The sequence below is a fragment of the Zonotrichia albicollis genome, chromosome 1, assembly GCF_047830755.1.
Source record: "Zonotrichia albicollis isolate bZonAlb1 chromosome 1, bZonAlb1.hap1, whole genome shotgun sequence".
Classification (NCBI taxonomy): Eukaryota; Metazoa; Chordata; class Aves; order Passeriformes; family Passerellidae; genus Zonotrichia; species Zonotrichia albicollis.
The window spans coordinates 71,072,442-71,099,977 of NC_133819.1; positions in this window are offsets into that span (position 1 = coordinate 71,072,442).

Here is a 27,536-nt window from a genome sequence, read left to right on the forward strand (position 1 = left end):
TGAATAGAGCTCCAAAACATCTGTAATATTAAACAACTTCAAGCCTCCTTTTTATGCTTGTTTTCATCCAGCAGTGATTTATAGAAATCTATTGGCTTCTCCACTGATCTTTTCTAAAAAGAAATATGCAGGGAGGAGGAGGAGGTTTTAAAATATGTTGGGATACTGCTACCAAACTGCAGCTGGAAATTAGAGATATTTTAACAGTGGATTTAGATTAATTTAGAAGATTATGGAGAAATGCTAACTGCCTTACATTGATTATTTTAAGCATTGCAAAATGAATTTGTGGTGGTGTGCAAAGTACAACTGAGTTCACAGGTAATGTGATGTTTTTAGGGCGATTCAAAGAGACTGCGCTGCTTTTGAGGAACAGGATTTCTTGGACTGGATCCCCACTGGTAACATTTTCCTTGCAGTAGAGTTGTAGCCCATTAATTCTTACTGTCCAAATATAGGTAGCATTAGTTTAAATTAGAAGTTTTATAACTGATTTAGTTGAGCTACTGAAATCCCTTATGTACACAATCTTATCTCATTTTCAGAGATCCTCTTTGGATTGGTTTATACCTGTCCCGATTAACATATACCAAACACATTTTACTTGATGAAAAATCTCTCTAACTAGTTTAAAATCATTCTTTGAGACAGTGTCTCATGCACAACAATTTTCTGATATGATGAAAAGTGTGATTTAGTTCAAACTGCATAACTGGTGTTTATGGACACTCCATTACTGTAATCCCTCTTTTAGACACGTACAGCTGCAAGCTGCACCAATATGACCAATTTTAAAGTGGTATCAGCTGCCCAAACTCATTGAAACTAAACAAGGCAGTGTCTGTGACTAGGTGTTCTTGTGTTAAAGGACTGCAGCTTTTCCCTTTGAAATAGCTGAATGTTAGAAACTGGATCCAAAGCATGATCAATACTATAACTTTCTGGACAGCCTTACTTATGGAATCAAGGCCTTAAAATCAGACCTTGAGCCTTCTTGAATAAATGTTTTTTTGTGTTGTTTTGTTTGGTTGGTTTTTTTTTTTTTTTTTTTTTGCTGGGGAGGTGTTTGTTTTTTTTTAATCTGAATTTTTCCTTGACAGAGATTTGTTGACCACTGGTGGCTTTCAGAGCACTTTCTGGTGGCTTAGAGAAAGTTATTTGGTTATGGGATGGTGCTTCTCATCCTCTGTGCTGGAGACAATATGAACAGTTGGGAGGGGGAAGATGTAGTGAAGATTAGAGTCAGCTACAGGATTCACTCCTCTTTAAAAAAGGAATAAAGAGCCTTCAATAGGCTCAAATAAAAGATAAATTAAAATTGCAGAACACAGAAATATTTCCGTGTTCTTCCACTTGTCTTTCACCACATGGTATCTTAATGTCAGATGGTCTCCCGGCCATTAATGAAGGGAAAGCAGAGTTGATCATCACAGAGGAAAAAGGGGCATCAGAAAAGCACTGAAGGAGTGTACTTTGATTCCAGGTGACTTAACAGGCAGAGCCATAACAGAGAGGATGAAGATTCTAGGAGAGATGTGAATGTTATCAAGTTGGGGCAATCATCAATAAAAAAGGTTCAAGAACAGGAGTAACATTTGCAGCCAAGATAGGAAAATCCTCTATGTCATAATGAAAGCCAGAATTATTAGGTCCCTTAAAATCAGATATCAAGTTCTACTCGTCATATCAAGTGCTAAATCCTGCTTTGATTGTAGTGTACCCTCTTTTCCTTTCTGAAAGAGAAACTAGCTGCCCTGGGAAGCGGGAACACCCCACACATCAGTGTGCTTAGTCTTGCTTAGTGTGAGGCAGCAAGGATGAGTGGACAGGAAAAAAGCAATAGCTCAAGATAAGTGACCTCCAGTAAACAAACATAAGCTTGTTCCAGGGCAGCAGAGGAGCAGGGGGTAGGAGAATTCTGGCTTGACTACTCGTTGAAGGTGTCCAGTGTAGTCTGAGCAAGCACAACCAGAGTGCAGGACTCAGCCAAGTTGCTCAGCAGGCTCAGAGGCTCTGTCAATAAAGCAGTAGAAACTGTTTGGTGAAGTCTATCTTAGACACAGGCACATGTAAAGCAGTCCAGCCTTGCTCAAGCTTCCAGCAGTAGGCAGTATGGAGAAACATGCAGAGATGGTAGCTCTTCAAATTCCTTTTTTTAAAGCATTATTTCTTCCACGGGAATCAACAAGTCTTCTGAATTTCAGAAGACTACTTTATCCCTGGATATGTGCCATTTCAGGCTTTCTCAAAGATGGCAAATGCTCATCCCTGCCAACATCCCGGGAAGTGCAACTGGCACATGGCAGCCCACTGCAGCCTCCAGACAGTGAAGCCTGATCTAGCCCCCAAGAGAGGAAAGGACCACAGCTCTGTGCTTGCCTTCAGCAAGGCCATAACGAGGACAAGGATGGGTCTCAGCTGGAGCACTTTATGCCCGATGTCAGTGTGTTTGTGATGGTAACAGAGGTGAATATTCAGGAAGGTGATGACAGCAGCAAGAGTCTAATCTTCTGCTGTCCCCTTTCACATTTCCATGCCTGTTCGTTACCCAGAAGATTTCTATGTCTGCCAAATTGAGCTTTATTTCAATCCTGGGACACAAACCTTGCTCCCATACTACTTCAGACAATGGCCTTTGTTACCAAAACTATGGGGGCAAGGAATGACTGTGAGTGATTCATACACTACTGTTTCTGTTCTAATATTATATCACCAGATATGCAGACTTCTGCAAGCCCTTGACATTTCCTCTGCTTTTTCCACTGATTTCCTCCTAATTGTTACTGATTAGTTGCTTGCACTGCAGTCCTCCTACAGGATCAGGTTTAATGATACCCCTTGGTAAAAGAAAAGACATCCACAGCTACTTGTTTCCCACATCTGAAGGAACAACCAGGATTCCCAAAATTATTAGTATTTTTTTTACTGTTGTCTGCTGATTCTGAATTCTGAGTCTCTAAGTTCCCACCTGCGGAAGGAAATTTCCTCTAACTCAGTTTCTGAAGGAAGGGGTCAAGAGAGAAAGTGGCCAGAACAAACAAGGGCAGACTCAAGGCAACTCAATACTTCAGACCCACAGGAGATGTAGGGAGGGGTAAGAGAGGACAAACATTGGATTTAGCCCAGCAGAAGTGGGCTAGGTCTTCTACCAACCATTACTGTATTTAGTTAGATCCTTCTTGGCCCCATCCTTCAAACTTCAAGGGAAATGTGATCAAAATTCCATGTTCTCATTGAGTAGAGGAGCATCTACTGTAAGCAGCTGACATTTGTCTGTTCCAGGAGATCTCTGTCCTCCTTTTCAACCACCACTGGTTGGGTTGGCTGCCTCCTCAGGGATGTATCTAACAGAAATACAGACATCTGAGTTGTTTCCACCTGCCCACAGTTGTTTCTGGCTTTAAGTACCCCCAGGGTCCCCAGGCAGGAGCCACACTCCAGGGGTGAGGAACAGAAAACAGATGGTCATATGAAACAGACCATCCCATCTAGGGGCATTTCAGGACATAATAATTAGTCGGGAGCATGAACCGTGACAAAACATGGAGCTCCTTCTATATGGAAAAGCCTTTGATGGTTGGCTAGTAACGGCTAAGAATGAGACAAGCCATAGTGCACATAGGGTCTGAGTATGCCAAAAAGACCCGTGTGCTGGCAAACATGCTATTCAGCTTGTTCATTTCCTGTACGCTGTTTGAAGCAGCCAGAGCCCTTTCTCACTATTTAGTCCTTTGAATGCAGAGTAAAATAAAAACAGAAGAAGAAACATGCAGCTAGCAAAAGTTCCAAGCTCAGCACTTCAGGAGGCACTTGAGCACAGGGAGAGCAGACAGAAGACCCCCTAGAGCTGGGAAAGCCCCCACTTACAGCATATGTTCTGCATAGTCTGCTCTGGGGAGATGTTAATAAATTCGTCTCTTGCCCACACAGCTGTCATTCACAAGGTCACTTTTTTCCACCAGAAAGAGGACTTGACAACTCTCTCATGTCCTTACAGACACAGGCAGTAGGCAGAAGCCTACAAAAAACCCCATCTGTGCATGAAGTGCACAAGCTTTCATGTTCTTTCAGGTGGACTCACATCATTAAGAAAATGTAGCAAGTTCCTCATCAGTCCAGTCTCAAAGCCCATGTGCTCTAGGAACTTGTATTTGAAAAGGGAGCAGAAAATTGGTGGACCTTAAAAATACCATTAACAGTCTAACATCCCCTGCTCCTCGTGAAGTGCCTCTGGAGGGTGTGACCTACATCCTGAATGTCCTTCCTTGTTTTAAAAAGATAGTAATCACACATAATTTTGCCAGGGCATTCAGTTCCCAAGATATCCACTTAGCAGTCTAAGAATTTCCGATTGAACTCAGAATTGATTTATTTTCCGAGCCCATAGGTGAATTATGCACATACAGATATTAAGAATACATAAGATATTCTTTCATCCTGCTAAGCCTATTCCACCCCAGGTGCTTCAGGAGATGCAAGAAATTTTGCAGCAGTCAAGTCTGTATCCACACCAATCTCTCTCAGAGTGAGATTTGCACTCATATTTAAACTCAGCTCTTGGCCTCTCTAGCATCCTGTGCTGGGGGATATCAGAGGCAGCTAGTAAGTATTTTAAAGATACATTTCTTTCTGTGCATTCTTCTGTGTTTATTTTGTCTTAGATGCCAAAACAGAAGCTCTTGATTCATATCAATTACTTTTTTATTATTTTTAACTGATTTTGCCACATCTGCCCTTGTCCCCTTCCTGAAGCAGCTCAGCACCATCTTCTGATATCCTGGCCTCTGGCTTTTTACTGTGATACCTTTAAATCTCCCATCACAGAAAATTAAAACTGCTTGGGCAGGAGACTGCATTTTTCTATAGCATGCATATTAACAGTAGTTGACAAAACTCCTTCTAGAGAAAAAGTCAAAACAGGAATCTGAGAAACAGTGATGAGATCTCTTGGAGGTGTCTTTTTTAGAAGAACATGACTCAACCTCTGCATGCACACTTCTTTCCGTCATCTGTAAAAGAACTCAGACAGCAGGCTCAGGTGAAGACATCTTGAATCCTGAATCCTGAAACCATGAATCCTGGCCAAGATGCCAAATCCTGAACAGCAAGTAATAGACAAAATTGCATTGCTGGCTTCTAGAGTCATGCTGTGTAGGCCCCACAGTTCTCCACAGGAAGCAGAAGTTTCTATCAAGCTGCCTTCAGAAAGACCCAAGTCTTTTTTCAGAGCTCTTATCAAGTGCTCCCCCACACATGAATATTTTGTCTTCCCCTCTACTGTATCTTTTTTTGCATTTGCCCCCACTTACCTCTATCTGCCATTGTATTGGGCCTTTGCCTGCTTTACTGAAGTGGCACTGACATGCTGCCCCCAGGGAAGCAATGAGCTTTGACTAAAATAAATAACTTCATCAATTTGGCATCCTTACTCCCATTCCCCTCTCCAGACTGCCAATATATTTGTTAAATAGTACTAGACCCTGGCACTTCTGTGTCAACATTTTTTCAGAGACAAAAATTTGCTATTTTTTATGTCAATTGCCTCCAATTTCTTAGATATCTTTGGTTCATGGTTTCTCATCATGTGATAGCCTTAATTTCTTTAGTAAAAGCTTAATAAAGATCTTATCAAAGCTCTTTAATGGAAGGATGTGGGACGCTGGAATTTTGGTTTGGTATTTTTTATTTGTTTGGTTGGGATTGTTGTATTTTTTGATACAACAATTAGGCTGGAAACATGTAGATGCAATTGAAAAATCCATTCCCAGAGAGTATACATTGCTTTTCAGGCCTGTGGATAAACTTCTCATCTTAGTTACACCAGTGCAAACTAAGAAAGCAAGCAAAAGCTCTGTTAGTTTGGGCTGATTACTTGGGCATACTTATCCTAACTGAAAGAAAAACCTGCTAAAAAGATTTTGGAATTTTACAGTCTGATCAGATATTGTATTATAAATATAGTAAGCTAGTATTTTCAATAACAATGTCGTTTGTAAAATCACCTTGTCCACTGCACTGGAAACACTAAACACTTGCAGATACCAGTGTTTAGTTATTGAATGCACATGCTAATGCAGTAACAGTGATCTGGAGAACACAGTAGGAAGAGATGAGAATGAGAAAGAAAACCAGCAAAAATGAGGAACCCATAGAAAATTAAAAATAAAATTTGTTATGAGATATGTCACCATGTCTTTCCTAGGTGTTATTTTCTGTGCAGTGAGAAACAAAGGAGGTGGGTAGGGGGAAGTGCTCAGGAAATGAAATAAAGGAGGTTCTAAGGTTCCCCCAGAGAGAGTGAGCAATGCCCAGGGCATCGGGAGGCAGCTGATGATCCCCGTCCTGGCCTGTTTGGCCCATGAGCTGGCATGCCACCAGCCCCATCCGGACCCAGCACTGACAGACATTCCATTCCAACACCATTTCCGACAGAAAGACGGAGAGCTGTGTCCTGCCTCTCCCAGCCCAAGAGCAGAGGTGCCAAGATGCCATGGAACTTGCCCAAAATTTGGGAGAGAAGAATGAAGCTTCAGTCATATTCACGCGTGCAGGCCTTCTTTTGTTATTTTAACCCAGTTACAGAAGCAATGTGTTCCTGTTGATTTTTTAAACCCTATTTTGTTTAGAAAAGGCCAAACTGCGTCACTGGATGGATGCATTGTCTGGTTGCAGAGCTCCCAGGAGTGGGGAACTTCCAGCCAGCTTCCAAACCAGCTCAGCAAAATGAGGAGACAAGGGGATTTGAAACCAGAGATCTAATCTGAAAGGGATGGTCCCCATCTGAAACGAGGGAGAGCACAGGGAAGGGGTGCCCAAGGAGAGCAAGGGAGAGCAGCAGGCACATTGGCCATGGAGGGGTTTTGTTGATATTGGCAGATGGATACTGGCTCTCATCATAATTTGGGACTGGGGCATGCTGATGTGAGCAAGGCTTTCACAGCTGTTAGGGTTTCCCCCTCTTTCATTTGTGATTCTACATTTCGCAGACACAAAATTGCCTGGGAAATAAGTCTGGGGAAAGCCTGACATCCCCTTGGTCCTGAGAGGCGCCACCAAGGAGATGTATCACCAGTAATGTGTCTGGAAAATAGGGAAACCCAGAGGAATGACTACAGGAGAAGGATGGCTTTACAAAAAGCTAGCCTACAAAGAAAGACTTCTGATCCATGAATGGGGAAGCACATATGGGATTAGGTCTGGGAAACAGATATGAATAAAGAAAAAGACAAAAGAGAAGTGGTCAGAGTCATTCTGACGGAGAAAGAGAATGGGAAACCCAAAGAAAGGAAAGCATTGTGCAATGGGTGGGGTGGGACAGAAGGAGGCTGGGGCGGTTGGGAGGACTGAATAAAATGATGATGCTGAGAAGGCCTTGCCAAATGAAAGAGGGAAGTTAGGATGGCTAACCTGCAGGAGGGGAAGTCCTTCCTGTTTGGTACACTGCAGGAGGGGAACAGCTGCCGAAACACAGCAATGCATGCAATGAAAATGCATGAGGTCATGGGGAAAAGACAAATCTGCATGGAGGTGAAAATGATATTTCATTAATCCTGGATAGGCCATTTCCTACTCATTTCTTCAGAGGTTTTATTTTCCTCTCTCCAAGACATACCTAGGTGACTAAAGGCATATCAGATCCTTACTGAAGCGCACGTGGTTTCTGTGCTCAGAGGGACATGGAGATCTCAATATATGGTATCCCCTATTAAAAATGGTTTTTGCTGCCCCATAAAAATGCAATTAGTGTGCACATGGATAACATTCGTGGATTCCTTCAAATGAGTTTTAGCTGTCATAACTGTCTCAGTATTCCTGTTTTCCTTATACCTGTAGTCTGTCTGCAGAGATAAAGTCACTGAGAGAATATAGATTTTCTTCTTCAGAAAAGTCTTATTTTTGTCTTATCAGTGAAATAAGTACATCCTGTGCACAGAGACTAAAAAAAAAAAATAAAGAATCCAAGTTGCTCAAGACCTCACCATTGGCTTACACTGCCAGATTATTATAAAATGGCTTAAGTAAATAAATAACATTGCATTGTCCAAAAACTCCTTTCTTGGAAAGCTTTATATCCAAGCTCTTTAGGCAGTGAAGGTAGCATTAACATCTTCCTGGTCCTTTAAAAAGTAGTCTGCTACATTGCCATAAAAAATGTGGAGAAAAGATACTCCAAAATTATTCCAAATAAGGAAAATCTGAAGCATAATTTATTACAGCTATAAATTCTCATGTAAATGTCAGCAACCAGTAGGTCCTGGATTTCAGTGATGGCAGCTCTCCTAGTAGGAAAGATACAGTGTTTGGTTTGAGGCTGTAAAAATGTTCATCTGTAGCCTTTGGACAGCCAGTATTGAGAAACTGCCTCCCAGCCAAGGAAAGAGACTCAAGTGTGACAGATTCCTGTTAGGATTTGTGTCATGGCAACAAGAGCACTGGCAAAGCAGGGTGGTTGGTGTGGGACACTGTGTGTCATCTCCCAGGACCAACCTCAGCTTTCATCTGGGGAACCCAGGATGCCTTTACTAGGGAAGGCATGTGCCACTTCAGCAAGACAAGAAGCCTGTTGCCTAAAATTGGATGCTGTTTGTCACTCATCACTCCCAGGGCTTTTGGGATCCGGAGTATCTTGAGGGACCCAGTCTGAAGAATATTTGAATTCAGCTTGACTGCTGGTAGCAGAAGCACGGGAATAACATCAGGGTTTTGAAGCAAGAAGCCAGTTTCTGCCCCTGGGCTAACTTTTTGTGTGTTTTTATATGATTAGGCCAACATATTTCATCCATGCTTTCTTCAGCCCAGGGGAGCAGAGTCTTTGTGCTCATGGCCCCTTGCATGCCCTTCTCCTTAGCTCTGTCTCTGCCCTTGCCTCAGCCTGCTCCCTGGCATGCCTGAAACAGCTTTTGCCTTTGCTGCAGGGTAATTCAAATGCAAGGCAGGAGGTTATACACAACAAAAAGCAGCACTAAGGTTGGTCAGCACTCAGTTGTAACACAACCTGCCAAGGTAGAGATGCTTTTTATTGTCAGATACAAAAATAATTTATTTACAGGTTGACATTCCCAAGGTGAAGAAACAGCACCTATTCAATGGGAGGAGTGCATCTGGAGCAAGGAACAAGGATGCTCTTCTTTTCCTCATTTTCACTTCTCATCTCCTTTGCTTCAGGATTATTCTCTTTCTATCTCTACCTCACTCCCAAATTTGAAACCCTTCCTTTGTTTCTGTCCCCTGTTCCCTTTCTCTGCAAGACCTGTACCCAGTGCCAAAATTACAGCTTCCCAGCAGTGGTGGGAAGGAGCAATGGGGCTGCTCACACTCAGCCCTTTCCCAGGCTGACATGGGTGGTGGCTCTGTGACTGCAGCTCACAGGTTGTGGCTAACCTGCTTTATAGATGAGACATCTTTGAAGCAAACATTCTGGAGATGCTTACCAGACACTTTGCAGCAGCAAGGCTCAGTCCCTCCCTCCAGGGCTACTCAGCTGGCTTTGGAGAATGCAGCCTGACCACACAGTATCATGCCATTGATTTTGAAGCCAAATTCCTCACTGATTACTCTTTTTTCCTCAAAACTGAATGTTTACAGGCAGTAAGTATGAGGTGCTCAAACACTCTTGCAGTTCCATCCCCACGCATTAAAAATGATTGGGAATTTTTCAGTGAGTACCCTCTCATGTTAGTAGGTGCACAAGACCATCAGAGAGAATGGAGAAAGCTCTATTTTTATTTGGTGCAAAGATGTCCAAAACTAAAGTAAAATCCAGGGAGTAATAGGTACAGGAAGTGACACTGTGAAGGTAGGTGATGTGGGGAGCACCCTTTAGAAGGTCCTCCTCAGGCTTGGATGGGGCTTTGATGACATTTGGCACTCACTGAAAAAGGTCTTGTCTGCGTCAGCCTATTGCTCATGTCAGCAGCTTGCTTATCACGTCAGCCTCAGGCCCTGCTGGGGCCCCAGGGTCATACAGGGAGAAGATTTGCTGCCTCAGATCTTCCTATGGGAAAGCAAATGCAAAGGTGCAGCTTTAGGGAAGAATTAGCCCCTAAACTCTAGAGGAATGAACTTACAAAGAGGTCATCACTGTTTTTGCAAGATCAGCTTTCCTATATGTTTTAAATCTATACACTTAGAGGTGATGCCTTAGAGAAGAAAGATGCCTTTTTAAATTATGATTTTAATTTCTAACTACTGTATTTTAAAGCTGGTGTTGTCAGAAAGTGAGGGCTGCTTGAGTCAAGATCTCAAACTTTTTCTCATTCCACTTCCCATTTCTGCTCCTGTCAAGGGTGGCTCTGACTGCTTCAGCCTTTCTTTTGAATTTAAAAACACAGATGTAAGGAGATAATGAGGCCACAGGAGGAGAATCCTTCAGGATGTCTTGTTTGGTTTGGAAATATTTAAATGTCTGCTGCATTTCCTTTGAGCACAAGGCAGGAGTCTGTGGAAGGGCACTGCTCCTTCTGCTGCCCACAGCACTGCTCGGGGTGGGAGAGCGTGCGTGCATGCAGACACATGTGTGCATGTGTGCATGAGATGGCTCCTAATCTTTTCAGCATGGCTCTCTTGCCTGGGATAATGCAAAACATTTCTGTGGGTCACATTTCCCTGGAGGAAAAGGTTTTAACTCTAGTAATTCAGGTGAAGGTTGTTCTATCTAAATAGTCTGCCAGTTTTGCATTACTACACTGAATTATTAACTTACTAAATCACGGTGAAGAATGATTCTTTTTGTGGTTTGCATAGGTTTAAGTGCTTGTGGCCATTATGAATGATAATAGGTTATTTTATATTAAGATATCATAATCAAAGGGAAAATTTTATTATTGTGTCATATATAAAGCAGTGAATGGTGCCTGGATGAATTATGTGATGAGTCTTAGAATGAGAGTCAATCACATTTACAGTGTGGGTGGTACAATGCAGTTGCCCAAGAAATGCCAACAGAAAGAGAAACCTTCCTCATTTTTCTCCATGAAGTTAAAACTGTGTTGGAGGCTGCTCTTGACTTCCTACTGACAAACACCTTGTGGTCTGACTACCACAGATGGGCCCTGGGCAGAAGTGGAATATAACTCTAATTAAAAGGCAAGGACACTTCATGGCAGGCAAATGTGTACAGAAGATCAATGGGTTATACCACAGATGAATAAATAAATTTAATATCCATGGACTTTTCATAAGATTTGAAAAGTCTGTCACATGCAATCCATGGCTTCATCCAAAGACAGCTGAGATCTATAGAAAGTATTAATAATAAAATGCTGTATACAGAAATGTTCAAAAGAATTGGCAGTATTCATAGTAGAAAGAGTTGTGCCATTGCCAAACATGAAAGATCACTTGTTGGCTTCACTGTCTTGTTTAGGCCCTGCAGTTCAAATTTAGAATATAGCTATCAATATAAAGAGCAATAGAATAAATTTTCAATACATAAATAAGAGAAAATTACAGTCTAATCCAAGAAATCTGATGAATTTGAGAATGCCCTGACCATGACAAATATTTGTGACATATTGAATTGATTTATTTGGGCTTTCAGAAAAAAGATTGTTTCGAAGAAGTGTAAGTTACAAATACCATTGCACACTGGTTGTGTCCACATATGCTATCCCAACATGTGCTTTTAAGCTTCATCTTAATTATGATTTTTTCATGTATGCTTGAAAGTAACTGTTTTTTATTGCCTATGCCTTTGTATGTAATTTTAATCCTTGCATACTGACATATCAATGGTTTTTTTATCCATCTTAAAAATATTCTCAGCTTCCTTTTTTAGCTCACATATTTTTGAAAACAAACTAGTGGAAGGATGAAAACCTTCAAATGTTTTATTTCAATTTCTAAGGAGACAATAACTGTGAGGAAATGTTTTTAATGTAACTTATTGTATCAGTGGAAACTGTATTGTAAAGAACAATTTTTTCTACTTCAGTTCATTGTGCCAACAGCTGAGTGATGCAGCTACTCTGCTGTTAAAAACATAGTAATATTGCAAGTTTTAAGCAGGATACCACAAAATGCACTCTACAACCACAAATGCATTCCAAAATGTTGTTGCTGGTAAATATGTGTCCTTGTGGGCAAGTCAGGGAGTGGGATAAATCCATCTTCTGAGGATGAACATTGGATGTGAGCTCAGTGAATACGCATAGGCATGCAAGCCTGCACACACACACACACATGCACTAACACACATATAAAAGTAAATATTTATTAAATGGATGTCTCAGTGTCAGCCCTGCTCTGTATGTTGACATGATCCAAGTCTAGAAGCTGCAGCTCAAAACAAAACAACCTGTGAATACTTGACCTGGAAGCAGCGAGAAATTCTTCTGCAATTCACTGATCTTCTAATGTTTAACCCTTACCAGCTCCACTTCAGGCATCTGCATCTGCATGAATGTTTGAGACAGAGCTTGAGCGACAGAAAGTGAGATATGATATAATTATGTATCTCTAATAGATTAACTGCCTTAAGAAAGAAGGGCAGATTAAATAGGATGTGTTCTGAACAAGTGGAGAAAAAACACACAGTACATGCTGCTCGCAGAAGGGTAAAAGAGAAAGAAAACCTTTGAAACAGCAAAGATTGTTACATTCAAATTACTCCTTTCCAAGTCTGTAATTTCTCAGCTAGGTCAAAACAGAAAATGAGTGATTACTGTTACAACTGGCATACACTCTGCACTTTGGCTGCATTTAAGATACACAACATTTTCCAGAGAATCATGTTGGATAATTTGTCTTGTGTATTTTAAGCCTTTTTCACATGTCCTGAAAGGCATAAGCAATAAAATACCTTAAGGAGTGCAGTGGCTGCAGAGTGGGGAGGCTTGGGCCCAGCGTCAGGGCACCTGGGTGCTTTCCTGACTGTGCTCCCATCTATCATACAGCTCCAGATGGATTGCTGACACCAGTACTCCCCAGCTTGGCTGCCCAAAGCTCAAACTCTCTTTGGCAAGAGTAATTTCCATTGTCAATAGCACTGTTTATCTTCACACAGAAGAAAAAGTAACTGTACCTAGACACCCAAGAGCAGATTGACAGGCAGAAATAAGCACTATGGTTTGTAGAGCTAAGCTCCCATGGGGTCAGTGTGTGGTGCTGTACCTGTTTGCATATCTGTGCTGCCTAACTGGCATGGTAAGGAGAGAGGATCCTCAAAGGAATTTTACAGCAGGAAATGCACTTTGGTTCTAGGGAGACCCCACATTTGCAGTGCCCTTGTCATTCAGGCTGCTCATCTGCTGTAATGGGCTCTCACTTCTCCTTGCCTAGGTTACTTTCTCATGGAAAACAGATGAGGCGAAGGAGGCATTGAGGATTAGAGGGGCTCTCACCTTGTGTTCAAATAAATGATCACACACATATGCAGGAAACCAAATGGCACTACTGAGTTGCCCAGACCAGACCCAAATTTGGCTTCTTCTGAGGGGGATCCTGTCTCTTCCCACTGCCTCCATAAATGGGCTGGGCACACTGGGCTTCCACCTTTGGCAACTACCCAGTATTTTCCTTACCCCAAATTATGTGGTATATTCTATAAATTTCTTTGAGCAATGTTTCCCCTGACTTCTTCTATTATGTTAAAATCTCCCAAATTAATTTAGATAACTCCTAATTTAACATAAAGAAGTAATAATGTATAAATATTACACCATTCAGCCTTCTTAAAAGGGTATCTTTATACACTTGTCAAACTTGAAATACATGATCTGGCCATATTAAGTTCAACACCTGTCCACTTTCTCATAAATAAATTATTTTTCTCAAGAGAATTTCTCTTTATATTTCTGGGCACAGGTGTATTCCTTGGCTCAAATTTAGTTACTGCTATTAACTTTGAAATGGACAGAAAATTTTAACAGAATTCTTGAAGTGTAGTTCTAGCCAGGAGAATCAATGTAAAAGTAGAATTCTAGACAGGAGTATTCACTGTCTTTGTTCTCCCCATGAATTCTGATTAGCTTAGTGGTAGACATCTTTTTACCTATGGCTAATATGGAGAATTCAGACAAGTGCTGAGAATCAGTTTCCCTGAATCTATAAGGTCAGAAGGGACTGCCTGATGCAGGTGACTGAGGGACTAATGAGGAGAGATGCTCTCCTGGACCTGTTACTTACAAATGAGGAAGAATAGGTCATGCCTGTGAAAATCTGGACCAATAAAAATTTACCCTCTCTGGAGGAGCACCTAGTTAGATAATATTTAAGCAGATTTAATGCACAAATCTACAGACTCTGATGGGCTGCAGCCACGAGTACTGAGGCATCACTGAGTGTTCATGAATGCTGAGCACATATCATTGTGAGGCCATTCTTAATAATATTTGGAAGGTCATGGCAACTGGGGAAGTTCCTCAGGACTGGATAAAAGTGTCACTGCTAGCTTCCAGAGGGGCAATAACGAAGACCTGGAGAACCGCAGTCTCACCTTGATCCCTGTGAACACGATGAAGCAAAATATTCTGGAAATCATTTCCAAACACACACACAAAAACCCCAAGATTCAGAGTATTCACTGTGAATTTATGAAGGGGAAATCATGCCTGACTGACCTGATGGCCTTCTAAAATGAAGAGACTCAGCTGATGATACAAAGTGATGTCTGACACACCAGGCAGGTGTGGTGCTTTCAGAGGGACCTCATGAGGCTGCATAAATTGGCCAACCTGGGCCTCATGATGTTCAGCAAAGGGAATTGCAAAGTCCTGCATATGAGCAGAATAACCCCATGCACAGTACAGGCTGGAGAGTGGCCAGCTGGATATCAGCTTTGCAGAAAAGGATCCAGGGGATCCTGGTGGCCATCCAGCTGCCCATGAACCAGCAATGAACCTAAGAAGGTCAACAGCATCCTGGGTTGCTCTAGGGAAAGCATTACTGGCAGGTCCAGGGGTATGATACTTCATCTCTATTCAGCTCTGGTGAGACCCATATGCAGTGCTGGGTCTGGATCTGGGCTCCCCAGGACCAGGGATACATGAACATTCCAGAACATGTTTGTCAGGGAGTCACAAAGATGGTGAGAGGCTGGAGCATTCCTCATGTGAGGAGAAGATGGGAGAGCTGTGACTGTACATTCTAGAGTAAAGACGGCTCAGAGGAATCTCATCAATCTGGAAAAATACCTGAAAGGAGGGAAAATGGAACCAGATCCTTCTCAGAGTTACCCAGGGATGGGACAGGAGAAAATGGACACAAACTGAAATACAGGAAATTCCATTTAAATACAAGAAAAAAAAATTCCACTGAGAGGGTGGTCAGAAACTGTCACAGGCCGTCCAGAGACACAGCAGTGTGTCCATCCTAGGAGATACACAAAAACAGACATAGTCCTGAGAAATTTGCTGAAGCTGAAACCGCTTTGAACTAGATGGTCTCCAGATCTGCCTTCCCACTTTAGCTTTTCTGTGATCCTGCGACCTCTGCAATCCTTTTGTCTAATCTCATTCTCTACATAGCCCACAGTTTCATTCATGGCTTCCTCATATGCACACATCAGATTCTGCTAACTGAACAAAATGTCACTTTTAGAGAAGTATCTGCACGTGGCTGTAAGATTCTGACTGATGGCAAACTCACTATGCCCTTGATGGAGTTATACCTTCAGTAATTCCCTTTGCCATTAATAAAACACCCTTCACTTACCTAATCATCATCTTCCCCCATTAATATTTAACAGCTAATAATTTGAAATTTCAATCAACTAAATTAAGCCCTCATTTCTGCTTGTGCAAAAATACTGCATGCACTGACCTGAAACCCAGTACAGCTGACTTAAACTTTCCAGATGTTTCTGAGGGTGACACATGACCAAAAACTGGGGCTAACTATCTCTTTCAGACTGAGACAAGTAAAGGAGGGGACAATGGACTTCCAGTCCAGAGAGAAAAGTGGATTGGCTGAGCAAGAACGTAACATTTTTAAGATGCTTTTCAAAGTAAAATTATCCCCTCAATACTAAAATTACCACCCAGATGTTGGCAAAAGTTTCCTGTTTGATATGTACCAAAGGAGCTGAGTGTACCTGTCCCTTCCAGTTTCCCCTGAAAGCTCTTTCTCCTTCTCCTTAATGCCACCAAAAATTTCCTCTACTCAGTTGTCACAGACTCAGAGCCTCTTGCAGAGAGTGAAACACAAGCCAGACCCGGTGCTGTTATGATGTCCTTGAAGATTAGAAAATAACTGTACAGATTGTGTAAGCCACAAGCCACTCAGCCTGCCTTGAGAGCACATATAGCTTCCCACTTATCAAAAAGGAGGGCATCTCTTAATTGGGAACCTGACATTTCAACCCATTTTTGTGAAACAAAGGCACACATAATCCACTACTGAAATTATTACAGTAGCAAGCTCACATTTTCACTTCTAATAGTTCATTTTGTAAGCAAGACTTTGTATTCCTAGTACTCTGCCATCCTGGTTTGTCTGGTATCTAATCCCTACCACAATACTTATTTTAGCTAATCACCATCGTTTTTCCTTAAATAAACCCACACTAACCAAAGTGGTGAGGGAATTAAGTACATTATTTCTTTTGTAGCCCAATATCTCCATCTTATGGTCATAGCATGTATAAGGACTGAACTTCTCAGTATTCATTTTACCATGAATTGTAGTAGAAACTATACAGCAGTTAAAACACAGTTTAGTATTTTATCTGAAATAGGTGAGATCTTTGTGTGTTTTTTCAACTTTTAGGATTTTTTAACTGAATGCTACTATTGAATTTTTTTCTTAGGGAAGGGCTAGTAGAAATTACTGGTGATTGATACAGTTTTTACATCAACCTACACTTTTCTACATATACATCTATAGGTATTGCCCAGCAAACCATGAATTGTCACCACTGTGCACTGTCACCACTTCCACAGAATTCCAAAAGGAGAATCAAGTCATGCCATGTTTGCTGTATATTTTCATGAGTGTTTGGAATCAAGGCCATAGGGGACCAGGCAAAATCAAGAACAGACACACTGCTAAAGTTTGTTTAGTGAATGGCTTAGTACTGTCCTAAGTTTGCTGTTCATGATCTGCACAGCCTAGAAAGACTCAACTGGGCAGAGAGCAGAGGAGACCAGGAGGAAATGAGCTTGGCAGGAAACAGCTGCTGGTAGAGAGATGTGATAGACAACAGCACTGATTGCTCTCTCAGAAATGCTCTCCACCACGTATTTCCATGGTGATATGGCACACTGTGGCTCACTGAGTGCAATTTTATTTATATGGGACTAGAATATCAGCTCCTTTCTCCGCCAGAAAGAAGGATATAAATATGCTGAAGCGCCAAGATCACATGGGAATCCTGAAATCAGACTAGCATACCAGCCAGGCTAGGGAATGTGCACTACACATCAATCATTCCTCCGTTAATGATGCAATTGATAGTGCACCTCGTCTGTCACACGGCGCTCCTGTTCTGTCTCTGAATGGCAGCACAATTTGTTTTTCTGGAGAGAAGGGAAAAACCCCGGTGAAACTGGGCCTAGCTAGCCTCAAAACATCAACTGCTTTATTTACCCATCTATGTCAGTCTCAGCACAGAGCAGGTCAGAGAATGTGCAAACAAATTATCCTTTCAGGAATGTCAAATAAAACCTATTTCTGCCTCAAAAGTTTACTCTAATCAGAGAACCAGGCAAGAAGCAAACACTGTTTTGCTTACCTTGTCCACTTTGGACTGCTGCCTCTTCACATAACTCTGAACAGCAGAACCTACTAACCACACATTAAACCAAATGTTTCTTCTCACACTAGTTTATATTTATCAATACCACCTGGCAGAACCTGCAATAACAGCATATTTTTATGTGGGAAAACTAATAATTTTGACATATGGGTTAAGCACTTTCTGTCAGTCTTAATGCAGTTTAATGAAAATGGCAAACAGAAGACCATCCAGCTTGTCTACCCACCACAGCTCTTCTGTTTGGTCAAGTGCAAGTCTGTCACCAAATATCTTGCCAGGACTGCTTCTAATAACTTAGAATGTATGTGATGTTCCCATACTACTCAGCAGTTTTGTTTTGAAATAAGATCTAAATTCTTTCCAAGGTTAATTTTAATCCAAGCACCATTGCAAAGGAGCACTGAGGGAAATTGTATAATAAGGAAACACACAGATTCCTGCTGTCATACAGTGCCTGTGTGGGCCCAGGAATAGGAAAGGCTCTGTAAGTGGGATGTAATACGTGTTCTTGTTTATTTAAAATATCACCCGACTACTGAAAATCTGCACAGCATGAGTTACATTGAATTGAAACATTCCCAATCCCACATAAGGAGGAGAGACTCCAGAATGGCTGGGTTCCATGATGCAGACCATGAGGTATGCATGAGGGCCCACTTCCAAAAGATGCAAGCAGCATATACCTGTTTTCAGCAATGCAGACTTTTCCTTAAAATGAAACCTCTCTACCTGGGCTTTGTAAAGAGAATGATAGCAAAATGAAGGAATGGGAAACCATTACTTCATGCTTTGCTTTGTCATGTATTTTTCCAGCAAAACTGAATCCCAGAAGTCTTAATTTAGTCCAATATTTACAACAAAACCTGTTTTGGATTTGTTGGTTAAAGTCATGGCAGGTGCCAGAATTCACAGATTTCCCAGCTTTCTGCAGAACAGCTTGGGTTCCCACTGCTTTGAATGCCAGCGCAGGACCATACAGGCAGTCCAGCACGACAGCCCAGATGGGACCTTCTCACTCAAGTCTCTATTCTTCATGTGTCTGTGGAAAACAAACAATTTTAATGAGATCTGTGAGTTATTTCTGGTTATGGGCCCTAGAGTGACTCACACTGTGTCCAAATCTGCACTTGACAACAGGCAGGAATAAAACTGAACCATTGCAAGGCTCATTCTTGAATGAAAACGAAACAAGAGATTCAAATAATGTCAAGTGTAATAGCAAGAAAGAAAGAAAGGTGGATCTGAAAGAAGCATGAGGGAAGGAAAGCTGCCATTACAGGTGTTCCTTAATTGAAATGCTGGTAAGTTATAACATGGCACTAAGTTCCAAAATCACTCAACTTCTTGTGTAAACCACATATACACATCACAGAATAGCTGCTGCACCTACAAAAAAAAAAAAATTAAGCCTTTTTTTCCCTAGTATATCAGTTACTAAAAGTAGTCAGTGGCCATTTACCACTGCCAGAAAAGCTGAAACATTAACTCTCTTTTGCTCAAGCTATAATGCTTTGAACCAAGACACCAACCAGCTTTCTTCAATTACATCAGTAAAAACAGACAGCTGATCTTCCTAAAAGACGGAGAGGATCATCATCCCTTTCCCAACTTAAATCTGATTTTCTCAGTTTGCTATGGAGAAGTCTCATATGGGAGAGATCCCATAGCACAGAGCCTGGCATTCTCCCTGCAAGGTCAGGAAAGGCTTGCAAAGGGTGGGTAATACAGGCACGCTTCTCTGCAAGACAAACCCCAGGGGAGAGAGTCTTAGGCCTGCAGTGGGATAATGCCTGCCTTGAATACTGAACTTTTCCTTCTTAACAGGAAAGCTGCTCACAGAGTTTCTGATCTGAAGGGCCCTTAAATAAAGGCGTCTTCTGTCAGTTTATTATTCTTGAATATTGCATTTTCCCAAAAATGCTCATGAGTGCCACCTTAACAACTTAAAGGAAATTAAGAATGCTGTTTCCCAGGAACAACAGACTATAAAATATTATCATGGGGAGAACATAACAATGTAAATGCCGTATCTACTAGTACTTGCAGCCTCCTATTTAAGTCCTTTTCTGGCTCATCAACAGATAAAGCTGCAGCCTGTGAGTCCTTTTTACACTTATCTTTATCTGTATACACTGCCAAAAGAGTACTGTCATGGCAGATATATCCTCCACAGTAAAACTGGGTGTGAGACCAGCTATTTATCCATAGGATTTTACAGTGAAGCTATCTCAGGAAGAAAAAGAAAAAAAAGAGAAGATACGTACTTTCACACAGAATAAACATCTCTGCACCTGCTCCAGTGTCAGTGGCTGCAACATTCTGGCAGGTGTTGCTTTGCTCAGAAGAGTCAAAATGGTTTTGAGTGCTGTTTGTGATCTCAGACCTTTAACCTGACATAACTCTGAACTTCCTGGGCATTTCTTTGCTGATAGTCACCTTTGTCTTGCAATGCTAAAAAAAGGTAAATAAATAATATAGAAAATAATATAAAAAATCTGGTTTAAAGTAAATGTGTAACAAAATTTCAAACTCTCACAAACTCCTGGTGTTATAGAGAGGAAAATTTCTACTGTATAAATAGTATAGGATCTAGGGAAAGTGCAGTAGATTTATTGAGATGGCTTTCTTTGAGGAGGTAAAGAGGAAAACATATTAATGGAATGACATAAAAACTGCACCTTCAACTCACAGTACATTTTAGAGAACACTATGTGTGCATCGTACTTAGAGACAATGTGAAGGATACAAACCAAAAGTAAATCTAAGGATTGTGTGCATGGAGCAAAGCACACCAGAGCCTGAGTGAAAGCCCTGCTTTGACAACTGGTGAAGCAGCATTTACACAAAAGCCTTTTCCCAAGGAAATGCAACAGCATAAAACAGCTGAAGGGCAGGGTCCAAGGCCACCCACTGGATCCCCACAGGTGTGCAGCTCAGAGTTTACAGGTTTCTCAGCCCCCCTCACTTACAGTGAGGGCCAAGGGGGACCTCCAAAGGCAGGTTTTGCTGTGTGCTGTGGTGTGTCTGGAGTGAATCTGCTCAGCTTTTCACGGGACAACTGCTTTTGAAATCTCAGCATTGCACTGGTTCCAGGGCACAGGGGACCTGTGGTGGCTCCAAGCATTGCTGGGGCTGTCTCCCAGCACACCTGGGCTGCCTGAGCAGTCACAGTGCTCACACATCCACAGGGCACTGGGCCCAGTGAGGAGCTGCCTGTCTGAAGGGGCCCCGGGAGCAGCAGGGACTGAAGAACTGGTTCCATTAGCCCTTGTCCTGCCTTCGCCCTGGGCAGTAAATGGGCCTCTCTGCCCTGCCACATGAGTAAATCACCTTGCATTCCCCTGGCTAACTCAGCTGGAAATGAGCTGTTGGCAGGGCACAGCCTCTTCCTTTTACTCCTGCTGTCTCCACCCCCAGGTTCACATTCCCAAGGGTGACTGACTCCTGGCTGGAGAGTGGCAAAAAGGCAGAGTCCGTGACACTGGGAGACTTACAGCAAGCAAGCAGTAAAGAAACACAAATAGCTCAGGAGGTATACAAAGGATTTTCCAGGAATATAATTAAATGTGGATTTTGAGGTTCTTGAATAGGACCTAAAGCAAGCAGTATTCCATTTCCACGCACCTCATGAGTGTTTCGCTTTAAGCATTAATCATGATCATTGAATGTTCAAGCACAAAGAATTCATGTGTTTTCTGACACACGTGTTGATGTTGGATGTATACTTAAGATATTCTAAAGATTAAGTGCTCCCGTTAGTGTTAGCAATTTAGAAGGCACACAGCTATTTCCTCTTGTCTAAATGTGTGATGATGCAACAGCCAAAATAAATACCCCCAAACACAGTCAGGTTGAAGTGCCCATAATATCAACAAGAGACAGCTCTTATATTAGTAAAATACTGCTTATAAGGGTTTGGCTGGATTAGAGAGAAGAAAAAAATGCAAGAGTAGATCCAATATACACTCATAAACCATTGCATAGGAAAAGGGATGACTGCAATTTAATCTGAAGAATTTTGTAAAGAAATGTCTTTAAATTAGAATTATTAAATACAAGCAACGTATTTACACTCATATAAATAAATTCATTCCAAAAAACATTATTATGATTGAGTTATTAGAGCTAGTTGTATTTATAAAGCTCCAAACTTTGTCTGCTGCCTTTAGAGAAACACAATATTAAGCAAAAATCTAAAGTGATGCCTTGGCCCAAAGGCACATTCCTTAGCTTGGCCATCTGGGGCTTCCTCCGTGTGAGGGAAATGCTAGCTTGGCACAGGGCACCTGTGGTGGGAAGAATTCATACCCTTTAAATTTTTCTACTATGGAGCATGACTGGCATGTTTGGGAGAGAAGTAGGGAGCATGGGAAGAAATCATGGCATCTGGGGTGGTGGCCCGTGTGGTAGAAACCTCAGCAAACCAATTGAATGCACCTTTCCCCATGCAAGACCAGGAAATTAGGGAAGCACAGAAGCCATCAAGCCATTTTTCCTCCCTTACTTCTCAACGTTTGAAGCCGTGTCTATGGCACAGGTGAAAATCAGCACCACAGTGCTTGGTGGCACAAAGCAGGAAGGGTGACAGTGGTTACACCAAGTGTGAAAGAAATTTTGTATTGGCTTCCTCCTGTCAAATAAGGTGGAACAGTCCCAGTGAGCACCTTTCAAATAGTTGCATTTTATAAAATAGGAGGGCTTTCAAGAGGTGATTTGAAGAAGGAAATGGAGGGCACTGACACACATTAATCAGGAGGCAGCATGGAAAGAGGCCCTGAGGCAGGACTGGGAAAGCAGAACAAAAGGAACAGTCATGGCAGATCACCAAGGGCAGGAAAGAACACAGCAGAAATAAAAGCACTATTTTCAGTAAGGTAAGAAATGCAAAGGGCTTAAGGAGTTCAACCATCTCTGGAGGGGAAAAAAGAGATGAAGACAGCATAGAGAAGAAGAGCCAAGGAGACAGGGGATGAATGGTATGAGGTGGTGAGCTTGCTGGAGAGATTTGGAACAGGCCAAGGGACCGTGAGCAAAATGGGGTCAGCCCAGAGACTTGGATGTGATAACTGGAGGCAGAAATTACCAGAGAAATCCTTCAAGTGTTGGCAGAGGGAGCAGTGGGAGACTATTCCTGTTGGAGCACTCAGGAAAAAAACGCAAACACCACTTAAAGCAGTCCAGGACGAAGTGAAAAGAGAAAACTCCTATTGAATGATGTCACTTAACCTTTAAAGAGAAGGAAAAAAGAAAAGAGGAATGTCAGGGTAAGAAGAGCTCAAATCAAGTACAGAAAGGGGCTAAGGGTAAAAAAGACACACATATACATGGAAAAAGACTTAGAAAAGAGAAAGGCTTTTTGAATGTTGGGAACAGAGCTACTAGAAAAGGCTTATGGGACCTGTGAGATTCCTGCCTCCCCTCTGCCACACAGAAGTAGCCCATGCTCTCAGTTGCATGGCCATGGGGCCATTGGGTGGCTGCACACACACACGTGCATTCCCTTCCCACCCCACCCTCTGTAAGAAACGTCTGTATCCCACCTCCCTGGGGACTGGGGAGCTGTGGCAGAGGCTCTGCATCCTAAATGCCCACCGAGGTTACCAAGAAAGCTGCCAACCACTGGGAAAACAAAGTACAGCAAAGCTGATCCCTGCACAGCCCCTCAGTTTGCTGGTAAGCCTAGGCCAGGTCTTCAGCTTATGTAAGCTGTCATTGCTCCACAGACACCACTGGAAATGCTTTGACTTCCAGCAGTGCTGAGTAGCTGACCCTGTGTTCCCATCATTTGCAGGGAAGAGTGTGTGCATCTCTTTCTGTGAGCAGAGTCTGGACTCAGACCCTTCACTCAGAAGCAAACTGAGCACTGTGCTAACAAAAGTAACCACCCACCAGTAATTTAGTAATGTGAAATTACTTATATTTTCTTTTAAAGTATTTAAAATAACTACTGGACACAAGACTCTTCAAAACCTGCTTTATCTCCCTCCATCCATGCTTTGTACTTCTTCTCCCAGCCAGTGATGAGGTCCCAACAGCAACAGTGCTTGATTTTTCATTTTCTTTTTTTCTCATTTCAAGACTTACTACTTATTTCAGAAGTAACATTTGTTGGCATCTTTGTATAGTCAGGTCATTAAACCTATTTACACTTTCATTTAGAACAATCCCCTATCTTAAATGAGCAAGATAAATAGCTCTGTTGTGCAATTTCTTCATTTTACTGTGATTTTGTGTCACTTTATATCAGTGGAAACACAGATATGCTCTTTCTTTAGAAGTTTGAAAACTAAATAGCTGGTCCACATCTGTTTAAATTTAATTTGAACCTATAAGCTTCAAACAGAAAGTAAAATGGGGATGGAGAGGCAATTTGCTGTTTTTAAAAGTAGACCAGCAGAGTTCTCTTTTATTTCTTATTCTCCTATGTAATTATTAATTCCTCCAGACTTTCATGAAAGTCTTTCTGGAATCTGTTACTTTCATTCCACTCTTTCAATTTCTTTTATCTTCTTCTCTACAGCTCCTTAGAGCTCTGTTACACCATATATTCTTTTCCCACTGTGTATTACATTAATCCCCCCATCCAATGAACACCTGTAAAATGTAATTGCCCCTTTCTAAAAAAAATAGTGTTGAATTTTAAAAGTCAAAATCCTGTCTAGTTAACAACAAAGCTTGTTTTCTAAGTGATGACTTAGAAGCAGCCCAATAACATACAGTCAGTTCCTGCAGCTCCGGCAGTGACTGGGAGCTCCACAGGGCTTGGGAGCAATTGGAAGACAACAAGGGCACTCAAATCCTTGTAAAACCCACCTACAGGACCAGAAGGAGCACAACTGTGGACACAGGCTCTGGGAGAAAGTGTGAAAAAGAGGTGCATAGGGGAAGCCTGAATTGCCACCCCTCACCAGGTCTGCTGTGAAGAGACCAGGCATGCAGCAGACCTTTTCTTGGAACAGCAGCAGGTCAAAAGGCTAGCTGCTGTTCTCTCTACTCCTTCTCCCTCACTGAGGATAAATGAGCAACCTGAAATGTGATTAGAACACTTATCAGCAACCAAAAGTACCCCTGAAAAACCATGAGCTGAAATAACTCCAGGCCTTTTCTAGCATGGGATGTTCCAGCTGGATTCTCAAGTTCAGGCTGTCCAGCTTTGTGTGAATAACAACCAAGTCTCAGACAGCCTAAATATCCTCCTATAGAAACGAACACCCTAGTCCCCTGTGGGGAGAGGCTGAACAAAGCTTTCATGACCCTTTCTAACAAAACCAGCCTCTGACTCAGTTTTTGGCAGATGAGGGAGAAAGGAGGAATCCTTCTCAGTGGGAGGGCTCTGTCGGGGGAACATCAGAAGGACCCACCAGATGGACTCTTGGACTACATCTAAAGCTTTCTCACATTTCTTTTCCTTCCTCCCCACCCTCCTTCCCCTCACACACACATACACACACTCAGTTTTCCTCTTCCCTACTCATCTACAAAGTGGCTGTTCAAAGCCAGGGATGGTGAGGGATGCCCACACGTACACGCAGGATGACGCTCTGCACGTTCCGACTGCTGCAGGAAAGGTCCTCGGAGACCGGCAGTGCAGCAGGCACCAGACACATCCTCCTCCTCCTCCAGCCCAGACCCACACTGCCCATTAATCCCTTTGGACCAGCCTGGCTTGGGTGCCCTACAAGCCTAGCCTCCTCCAAAGCCTCTTCAGGCACATCCTGGCTGGAATGAGACCTCGCACGAATATGCTCCTTCCAATAGGCAAGACATCACAGGGGCAAGGCACAGAGCAGGCTGTTCCTACAGACCCTCCAATGCCACCACTTTAATGCAGTGAAAATGGCATAGGGGAAGGAGAAAGGAGGAGTGGAAGAACAGCTCTGAGCTGATTGCAGTGGGATTTGGAGCTAATTTAATGAGCAAAATTACTCCCGGGTCCTAAATTGCTATGGTTTCCTCTTTGATTGAATGTTGGTATTCCTTTAAGCTTTTAAAGGAACAAATATGATTACAATATGCATTTGATAAGTGAGTATTTCTGGTTATTTTCCATGTAATTTACCTTGTTAATCTTTATCCTTTCTCAAAACAAACAATGGTTTGACTCTTCCTCATATTGAGGACATTAGCCTGCTAACAGGCTGAAAAGCATCAGTTCACCATTTTGAGCAGATCTATTTTCTTCAAGTTCTTGGCAAGAGAAATGCCTTTGCTTTAGAAGACAGTGAAATGCCCTGTCTTGTCTTGTTATTCCACTGGGAACAAATCATTCTTTTATGTATGCTTTGATGTTGAAATAAAAGGGGTTTTAAATACCATTTCACTGGACTGGTTATAAAAATGCTGTAATTTCCTTGTTATTTTTCTTATTGGAAGTAAGTCAGCGACAAAAGCACAAATACCATATACACAGAAACTTCCTAAAGACCCCTTTTATCCACAGTGCTGTGTTTTATTGAAAGGCTCCGAACCCATTGTCTGTGGATGAAACTCCATTGTTATTGTCTACATGTTGTTATTCTCATTCCAAGCCTGAGTATGGACATACACATTAACCTGGTCATTTGCAATAAATCACACCCCCACTCAGGCACAAATTTAACAGAGAGGTTGAATGTGGTGTAGATTGCGTGTTTCCAGTCATGTTTTGCACTAGGGGCTGTACAAGGCTCCTGTATTTGGCCTTGCCAACACTAACAGTCCTAGAAAGCATCTTGGTTAACAGATACTGAGGTCCTGTTTGCGACTCCAGTGGCACTTGCACAGCAGAGGTCAGTGGACACATGTGTGAACATTTACAAGTCATGCATTAAATCCCACTTGGATGAAACTGGCGCACGGCATAAATTCAGCCCACCACAGATGTCTTGAGTCATGAGCACAGTTAATGCCAAGAAAACTGAAGGTTATTAAAAACACCTTTTATGCAGAATTCAAAACACCGAGTCTTACAACTGGCTTGAACTCGTACAACTGCATTGACTCCTACAAGGCTTCTTCCCACTTAGTCCAGCAGAAGCAAGAGAAGTGTCAGGCCTCTGTATTTACCTTCATTGCAGACTTGTGCAGAGATGTGTACAGACCTGTGTTCAGACCCAGTGCCACAGAAAGCGCATTGTTCTGTTACCTCTGTGACACTGCTCTCAGAATGTGTTAGCACTTCCACTGCCAAAGCCAGCATGACTCCCCACTGAGACATAAAGTGCATGACATTATGCAAAGGAAGGTAATCAGACTGCTAATTCTTAAATAGATCTTAATGAAAGGCAACAAAAAATCAGTGTCAAGAAGAACAATAGCCACAAAAGGAAGAGGAAGATACAACTTTTATTAACTTCTGCTCACAACCACAAAGAGTTCCTCTTCTATAATCTGCTGCTATTCATAGCAGGTGGGGTAACTCCTCAGACATTCATGAAACACCACAATATAATTGTACTGTTGACAGTACAAGTCAGTAAGCTTTGGACAAGATTCATGGTGAAATCTCAAATAAATTGTGGTTAAGGATGTGCATTGGTCATGGACTTAAAACAGTCATAAAGAAACAATGGCTACCTTAAAACACAGAAACAGGCCTGCACATGCTGCTGCAAGGCTAAACTGTGAGAAATTCAAACAATTCTTTTGCTTTGTTTTGCAGCAAAGCTTGTGTCAGAATCACCATGGAATTAACAGAAATAATCAATCTCACATTCAGTTCCATAGAGAGGACAGGAAGGTATGCTGTAAGAAGCTAAAAGGAGTGGAGAAGGGAGTGTGACAGATTAAAAATATCTCAGAATGTTTTGTTTTACCTTTGGAAACCGCATGCTGAAAAGAAAACTTATAGGCTGTTATGCAGTCT